This window comes from Pezoporus wallicus, unplaced genomic scaffold (genome assembly GCF_028554395.1).
Source record: "Pezoporus wallicus isolate ANWC-B61680 ecotype Strahan unplaced genomic scaffold, APGP_CSIRO_Pwel_v1 contig_14167, whole genome shotgun sequence".
Lineage (NCBI taxonomy): Eukaryota > Metazoa > Chordata > Aves > Psittaciformes > Psittacidae > Pezoporus > Pezoporus wallicus.
In genome coordinates, this window is record NW_026641811.1 from 1 (window position 1) to 8,175 (window position 8,175).

The window sequence follows — 8,175 nt, forward strand, 5'->3', positions numbered from 1 at the left end:
GGACCCCAAAGTGGGGTCAGTGAGAGAGGGGGTGGGGGGGAATGAGGGGGGTGGGGGACAACAGCAAAGGGGGGTCAATGGGGGGGAAATGAGGGGGGATGGGGGGAAGGGGGGATCAACCCCAAAGTGGGGTGAATGGGGGGGGATAGGGGGGCCAACCCCAAAGTGGGGTGAATGGGAGAGGGGGGGATGGAGGGGGGACCCCAAAGTGGGGTCGGGGGGGGGGGCAAAATGGGGGGGATGGAGGGAAGGGGGGGTCAACCCCAAAGTGGGGTCAATGGGAGAGGGGGGAACCCGAAATGGGGGAGACAAGAGAGGGATCACCCCAAAACAGGGGGAGGATGGAAGGTGGGGGTCACCCCAAAGTGGGGTCAATGGGAGAGGGCTCACCCCAAAATGGGGGGGGAAAGAGGAGTTACCCCGAAATGGGGGGATGGAGGGAAAGGGGGGTCACCCCCAAAGTGGGGGGGAGAACGGGGACCCCGAAAGGGGGGGGGGGGCAGAGGGAGAGGGGGATGGAGAAAGAGGAGGGTCCCCCAAAATGGGGTCAGTGGGTGAGGGGTTACCTTGAAATTAGGGGGGGTCACCCCCAAAGTGGGGGGGAAACGAGAACCCCAAAATGGGGGGGCTGGAGGAGATGGGGTCACCCCAAAATGGGGTCAATGGGAGAGGGGTGAACCCCAAAATAGGGGGGGAGGCACTGAAAAGTTTTCACCCCAAAATGGGGGGGGGACGACAGGGAGGGGGCTGCACCCCAAAACGGGGGGGGGTGGGGGGGAGCCTCACCCCAAAATGGGGGGGCAGCGACAGGAGGGGGCTGAGCCCCAAACTGGGGTTCGGGGGGGATGAGGGGGGGGGGGAAGCCCCAAATCCCTCAGTGCCAGGCCCGGGGTCACCCCACAAGGGCCGGGGGGGGGGGGGGGGTCCCCGAATCCTCCCGATGGGGGGGGGGGGGCAGAGTCACCCCAAAATGGGGCTGGGGGGGGGGACACGAATCCCACCCCTAGAACAGGGCTGAGGGGGCCCCCAATGGGGGTGCGGGGGGGGCAGCCCCCCCCCTGCAGGCTCGGGGGGTCCCCGGGGGGTCCCGGCCCCCCCTGGGCTCTGGATCCCCCCCCCGGGGCTCAGCGCATGCGGGGGGGGGGCGGGGGGGCCCCGGGGGGGGGGGGGGGCCAGGGGGGGGGGGGGGGGCGCGGGGGGGCTCAGAGGGGGTCGAGCATCGTCCGGGGGAAGGTTGGGGGGGAGATGTGGGGCGGGGGGGGATGGGGGATGTGGGGCAGGGGGATGGGGAGGTGGGGAGATGGGGGAGATGGAGGATGCGGGGTGTGGGGCGGGGGATGCTGGGGGGGAGGCGGATGGGGGCTGTGGGGCAGGTGATGGGGATGTGGGGCTGGGGCTGGGGGGAGATGGGCCCGGGGGAGATGGAGGATGCGGGATGTGGGGCGGGAGGATGCTCCGGGGCGGCGGATGGGGGATGTCGGGCGGGGGATGTGGGATGTGTGGATGCGGGATGTGGGGCGGGGGATGCGGGATGTGGGGCGGGGGATGCGGGATGTGGGGCGGGGGATGCTGTGGGGCGCGGATGGGGGGGTGCGGGGCTCGGTGGGGCGGCGGGGGATGAGGATGCGGATGGGGCCGGGAGGCGGGGGGGGGGGGGGGGGGGGGGGGCTCTGGCCTGCGCGGCTCCGGCTGCGGCGCTGTGGGGCGCGGTGGGGCGCGGCGGTCGCTGGCGGTGGGGCGCGGTGGGGCGCGGGGGCCGTGGGGCGGCGGCGGCGGCGGCGGCTGCTGCAGCGGGAGGGGCGGGGGAGGGGGGAGGGGCGGGGGGGAGGGGCTGGCGGGGGGAGGGGCCACGGCCGGACCCACGAGGGGGAACCCGCGGCTGCCCCATAGAGACCCGTGGATGCCCCATAGACACCCATAGGGACCCATAGGCACTCATAGGTACCCATGGCATCCCCATAGAGACCCACAGGGAGCCATAGGGACCCACATCTGCCCCATAGACACACATAGGGACCCATGGCTGCCCCATAGACACCCATAGGGACCCATAGGCACTCATAGGTACCCATGGCATCCCCATAGAGACCCACAGGGAGCCATAGGGACCCATGGCTGCCCCATAGAGACCCATAGGGAGCCATAGGGACCCACGGCTGCCCCATAGACACACAGAAGGACCCATAGGTGCCCCATAGAGACCCACAGGGAGCCATAGGGACCCATGACTGCCCCATAGAGACCCACAGGGAGACATAGGGACCCATGGCTGCCCCATAGACACACAGAGGGACCCATAGCTACCCCCTAGAGACCCACAGGGAGCCATAGGGACCCACATCTGCCCCACAGACACACATAGGGACCCATGGCTGCCCCATAGAGACCCAAAGGGATCCATAGGCACTCATAGGTACCCATGGCATCCCCCTAGAGACCCATAGGGAGCCATAGGGACCCACGGCTGCCCCATAGACACACAGAGGGACCCATGGCTGCCCCATAGAGACCCACAGGGAGCCATAGGGACCCATGGCTGCCCCATAGAGACCCATAGAGTCCCATGGCTGCTCCATAGGGACCCACAGGGACCTATAGACACTCACAGCAGCCCCACAGAGTCCAACAGGGATCCGTAGACACGCATGGCTGCCCCACAGAGACCCATAGAGACCTACTGCAGCCCCACAGACACCCATAGCATCCCCATAGAGACCTACAGGGACCCACAGAGACCCATAGGGACTCATAGGTACCCACAGCATCCCCATAGAGACCCACAGGGACTCATAGACACTCATAGAGACCCATGGCTGCCCCATAGAGACCTACAGCAGCCCCACAGAGACCCATAGCATCCCCATAGAGACCTACAGGGACCCACAGAGACCCATAGGCACTCACAGCAGCCCCATAGAGACCCATAGACGCTCATGGCAGCCCCATAGAGACCCACAGGGACTCATAGAGAGCACAGGCACTCACAGCAGCCCCATAGAGATCCACAGGCACTCATAGACACCCATAGAGACCCACGGCTGCCCCACAGAGACCCATAGCATCCCGATAGAGACCTACAGGGACCCCCAGAGACCCATAGGGACTCATAGGTACCCACGGCATCCCCATAGAGACTCACAGGGACTCATAGACACTCATAGAGACCCATGGCTGCCCCATAGAGACCCATAGAGACCTAGGGCAGCCCCACAGAGACCTATAGCATCCCCACAGAAACCTACAGGGACCCATAGAGACCCACAGAGACCCACGGCTGCCCCATAGAGACCCATAGAGACCTAGGGCAGCCCCACAGAAACCTACAGGGACCCATAGAGACTTACGGCAGCCCCACAGAGGCCCACAGCATACCCATAGAGACCTACAGGGACCCATAGACCCACAGAGGCCCATGGCTGCCCCACAGAGACCCGCAGCATCCCTACAGAGACCTACAGGGACCCACAGAGACCCATAGAGACTTATGGCAGCCCCACAGAGACCCACAGCATCCCCATAGAGACCTACAGGGACCCATAGAGACCCATGGCTGCCCCATAGAGACCCAGGGCAGCCCCACAGAGACCCATAGCATCCCCACAGAAACCTACAGGGACCCATAGAGACCCACAGCTGCCCCATAGAGACCTAGGGCAGCCCCACAGAGACCCATAGCATCCCCACAGAGACCCATAGCAGCCCCATAGAGACCTACAGGGACCCATAGAGCCCCACAGAGACCCATGGCTGCCCCAGAGGGACCCACAGCAGCCCCATAGAGCCCCACAGAGACCCATGGCTGCCCCACGGGGACCCACAGCAGCCCCATAGAGACCCACAGGGACCCACAGCAGCCCCATAGAGACCTATGGCAGCCCTACAGAGACCCGTGGCTGCCCCATAGAGATCCACAGAGACCCACAGCTGACCCATAGAGACCTATGGCAGCCCCACAGAGACCCATAGCATCCCCATAGAGACCTACAGGGACCCACAGAGACCCACAGCTGCCCCATAGAGACCTAGGGCAGCCCCATAGAGACCCATAGCATCCCCACAGAGACCCATAGCAGCCCCATAGAGACCTACAGGGACCCATAGAGCCCCACAAAGACCCATGGCTGCCCCACAGGGACCCACAGCAGCCCCATAGAGCCCCACAGAGACCCATGGCTGCCCCACGGGGACCCACAGCAGCCCCATAGAGACCCACAGGGACCCACAGCTGCCCCATAGAGACCTATGGCAGCCCTACAGAGACCCGTGGCTGCCCCATAGAGACCCACAGAGACCCACAGCTGACCCATAGAGACCTATGGCAGCCCCACAGAGACCCATAGCATCCCCATAGAGACCTACAGGGACCCATAGAGCCCCACAGGGCCCCATAGGGCCCCACAGCGCCCTGGGCACTCACGCTCGGTGCAGCCGGGGCCGCCGTGCGCGGTCATGGAGCAGTCGCAGGTGAAGCCGTCCCATTGCTGCAGGCAGACCCCGTGGTGCGAGCAGGACTCCTCCGTGCACGTGGTGCTGGGGCCTGCGGCACCGGGGGAGTCACCCCCGGGCACCCCAATGTACCCCAATGTACCCCAATGTACCCCAATGTACCCCAATGTACCCCAATGTACCTCAATGCATCCCCCTTGCACCCCAATGCACCCCAATGCATCCCCCGTGCACCCCAGTGCATCCCCTGTGCACCCCTGTGCACCCCAATGCATCCCCCTTGCACCTCAATGCATCCCCCTTGCACCCCAATGCACCCCAGTGCACCCCAATGCACCCCCATACACCCCAATGCATCCCCTTGCACCCCAATGCACCCCAGTGCACCCCAATGCACCCCCATACACCCCAATGCATCCCCTTGCACCCCAATGCATCCCCGTGCACCCCAATGCATCCCCCTTGCACCACAATGCACCCCCCCGGCCCTCATGCATCCCTGTGTGCCCTTGTGCACCCCGCTGCCCCCCGTGCACCCCAATGCACCCCCATGTGCATCCTTACACACCCCTGTGCACACCCAGGCACCCTCCTGTGCCCCCCCCCAAGTGTCCCCATCCCCTTGGTGTCCCCTCCATTCCCCTGCCCCCCCCCAGTGTCCCTGCTCCCCCCCATCCCGGTGTCCCCTGTATCCCCCCATCCCCACTGGGTCCCCGCTCCCCCCTTGTGTCCCCCACTGTCCCCATCCCCCCACTGTCCCCCCCATTCCCCTGTCGTCCCCCCCCCAATGTCCCTGGTCCCCCTACCCCCTGTACCCCAGTGTCCCCCCATCCCCACTGTGTCCCTGTACCCCGTATCCCTCCATCCCCACTGGGTCCCTGGTGTCCCCATCCCCTTGGTGCCCCCCCATCCACACCCCCCACATCCCCGCTGTCTCCATCCCTTAGTGCCCCCCATCCCCACCGTGCCCCTGCTCCCCACCTATCCCATCCCCATCCCCTGTATCCCCGCTGTCTCCACCCCCCCAGTGCCCCCCATCCCTTGGTGCCCCCCATCCCTCCATCCCCTGTATCCCCGCTGTCTCCATCTCTTGGTGCCCCCCATCCCCTGGTGCCCCCCATCCCCCCCCCACATCCCCGCTGTCTCCATCCCTTGGTGCCCCCCATCCCTTGGTGCCCCCCCACATCCCCGCTGTCTCCACCCCCCAGTGCCCCCCCGTGTCCCCGCTCGCCCCTCACCGTCGCAGCCTCTCTGGACGTGCCCCACACGCTGCAGCGCGTCCCCGAGGAGATCGGGCAGGCGCCCGTTGAGGTCCAGGGAGGCCAAACAGCCCTGGAAGCCCCCGCGCGAGGCCACCAGCTTGGGCAGGCGGGCCAGCAGCGCCCGGCTCGCACCCCCGACGTAGAGCTCCCCTGGGGGGGGGGGGACGGGACACGGGGACACCCATGGGTGCGGGCACCCAGCCCCAGGGAGAACCCCAGTGCACCCAGCGCTGCGCGTGGGATCACACATGGGGACCCCTCATCGGCAGCATGGGTGCCATCAACACCCATGGGTACCCCTCATCCATCCCATGGGTGCCATCAACACCCATGGGTACCCCTCATCCATCCCATGGGTGCCATCAACACCCTTAGGTACCCCTCATCCATCCCCATACATGGGATCACCCATGGGTACCCCTCATCGGCCACATGGGTGCCATCAACACCCTTAGGTACCCCTCATCCATCCCCATACATGGGATCACCCATGAGTACCCCTCATCGGCAACATGGGTGCCATCAACACCCATGGGTACCCCTCATCCATCCCCATACATGGGATCACCCATGGGTACCCCTCATCGGCCACATGGGTGCCATCAACACCCTTCGGTACCCCTCATCCATCCCCATACATGGGATCACCCATGGGTACCCCTCATCGGCCACATGGGTGCCATCAACACCCTTAGGTACCCCTCATCCATCCCCATACATGGGATCACCCATGGGTACCCCTCATCCCCCCCATGGGTGCCATCAACACCCATGGGTACCCCTCATCCATCCCCATACATGGGATCACCCATGGGGACCCCTCATTGGCAACATGGGTGCCATCAACACCCATGGGTACCCCTCATCCATCCCCATACATGGGATCACCCATGAGTACCCCTCATCGGCCACATGGGTGCCATCAACACCCGTAGGTACCCCTCATCCACCATATGGGTGCCATCAACACCCATGGGTACCCCTCATCCATCCCCATACATGAGATCACCCATGGGGACCCCTCATTGGCAACATGGGTCCCATCAACACCCATGGGTACCCCTCATCCATCCCCATACATGGGATCACCCATGAGTACCCCTCATCCATCCCATGGGTGCCATCAACACCCATGGGTACCCCTCATCCGCCACATGGGTGCCATCAACACCCATGGGTACCCCTCATCCATCCCCATACATGGGATCACCCATGGGTACCCCTCATCGGCCACATGGGTGCCATCAACACCCTTGGGTACGCCTCATCCATCCCATGGGTGCCATCAACACCCATGGGTACCCCTCATCCATCCCATGGGTGCCATCAACACCCATGGGTACCCCTCATCGGCCATATGGGTGCCACCACTCACCCCATGGGTGCCATCAACACCCTTAGGTATCCCTCATCCATCCCCATACATGGGATCACCCATGGGTACCCCTCATCTGCCACATGGGTGCCATCAACACGCTTGGGTATCCCTCATCCATCTCATGGGTGCCATCAACACCCATGGGTACCCCCATGCATCCATCCCCATACATGGGATCACCCATGGGTACCCCTCATCTGCCACATGGGTGCCATAAACACCCTTGGGTACCCCCATGCATCCATCCCCATACATGGGATCACCCATGGGGACCCCTCATCTGCCACATGGGTGCCATCAACACCCATGGGTACCCCTCATCCACTCCATGGGTGCCATCAACACCCTTGGGTACCCCTCATCCACCCCATGGGTGCCATCCTTCACCCCTGGGTACCCGTCGCCCACCCCACAGCTGCCATCACGTCCCCATCATGCACCCTCTCCAACGGACATCACCAGTGGGTCCACCCCAGTCACCCTATGGGTGCCCCCATGCACCCAGCTCTATAGGGGCCACCCATGGGTGCCCCCACTCACGCCACGGTCCCACCCCATATTCACCCCAATGGGGGGGGGGGGGAGGTTCACCCATGGGTGCCCCCACCCCATACTGACCCCATTGTTTGGGGGGGGTGAGGTTCACCCATGGGTGCCCCCGCCCCATACTGACCCCATTGTTTGGGGGGGGCGAGGGTCACCCATGGGTGCCCCTGCCCCATATTGACCCCATTGATTTGGGGTGGGGTGCCCCCACCCCATAATGACCCCATTGATGGGGGGGGGAGGATCACCCATGGGTGCCCCCACCCCATATTGACCCCATTGTTGGGGGGGGGGGGAGGTTCACCCATGGGTGCCCCCATCTCTCACCCCATATTGACTCCATTGTTGGGGGCGTTCACCCATGGGTGCCCCCACCCCATATTCACCCCATTGATTTGGGGTTCCCCATCCCATGGACCTGAGCATCCCCATCCCATGGACCTGAGCATCCCCATCCCATGGAGCTGAGCATCCACATCCCATGGAGCTGAGCATCCCCATCCCATGGACCTGAGCATCCCCATCCCATGGAGCTGAGCATCC

General features: G+C 64.5%; 1 pseudogene; it reads right to left on the reverse strand.

Moving 5' to 3' along the window:
- Nucleotides 1-3,263: 3,263 nt before the first annotated feature.
- Nucleotides 3,264-5,858, reverse strand: LOC130607888 (uncharacterized; annotated as a pseudogene).
- Nucleotides 5,859-8,175: the final 2,317 nt, after the last annotated feature.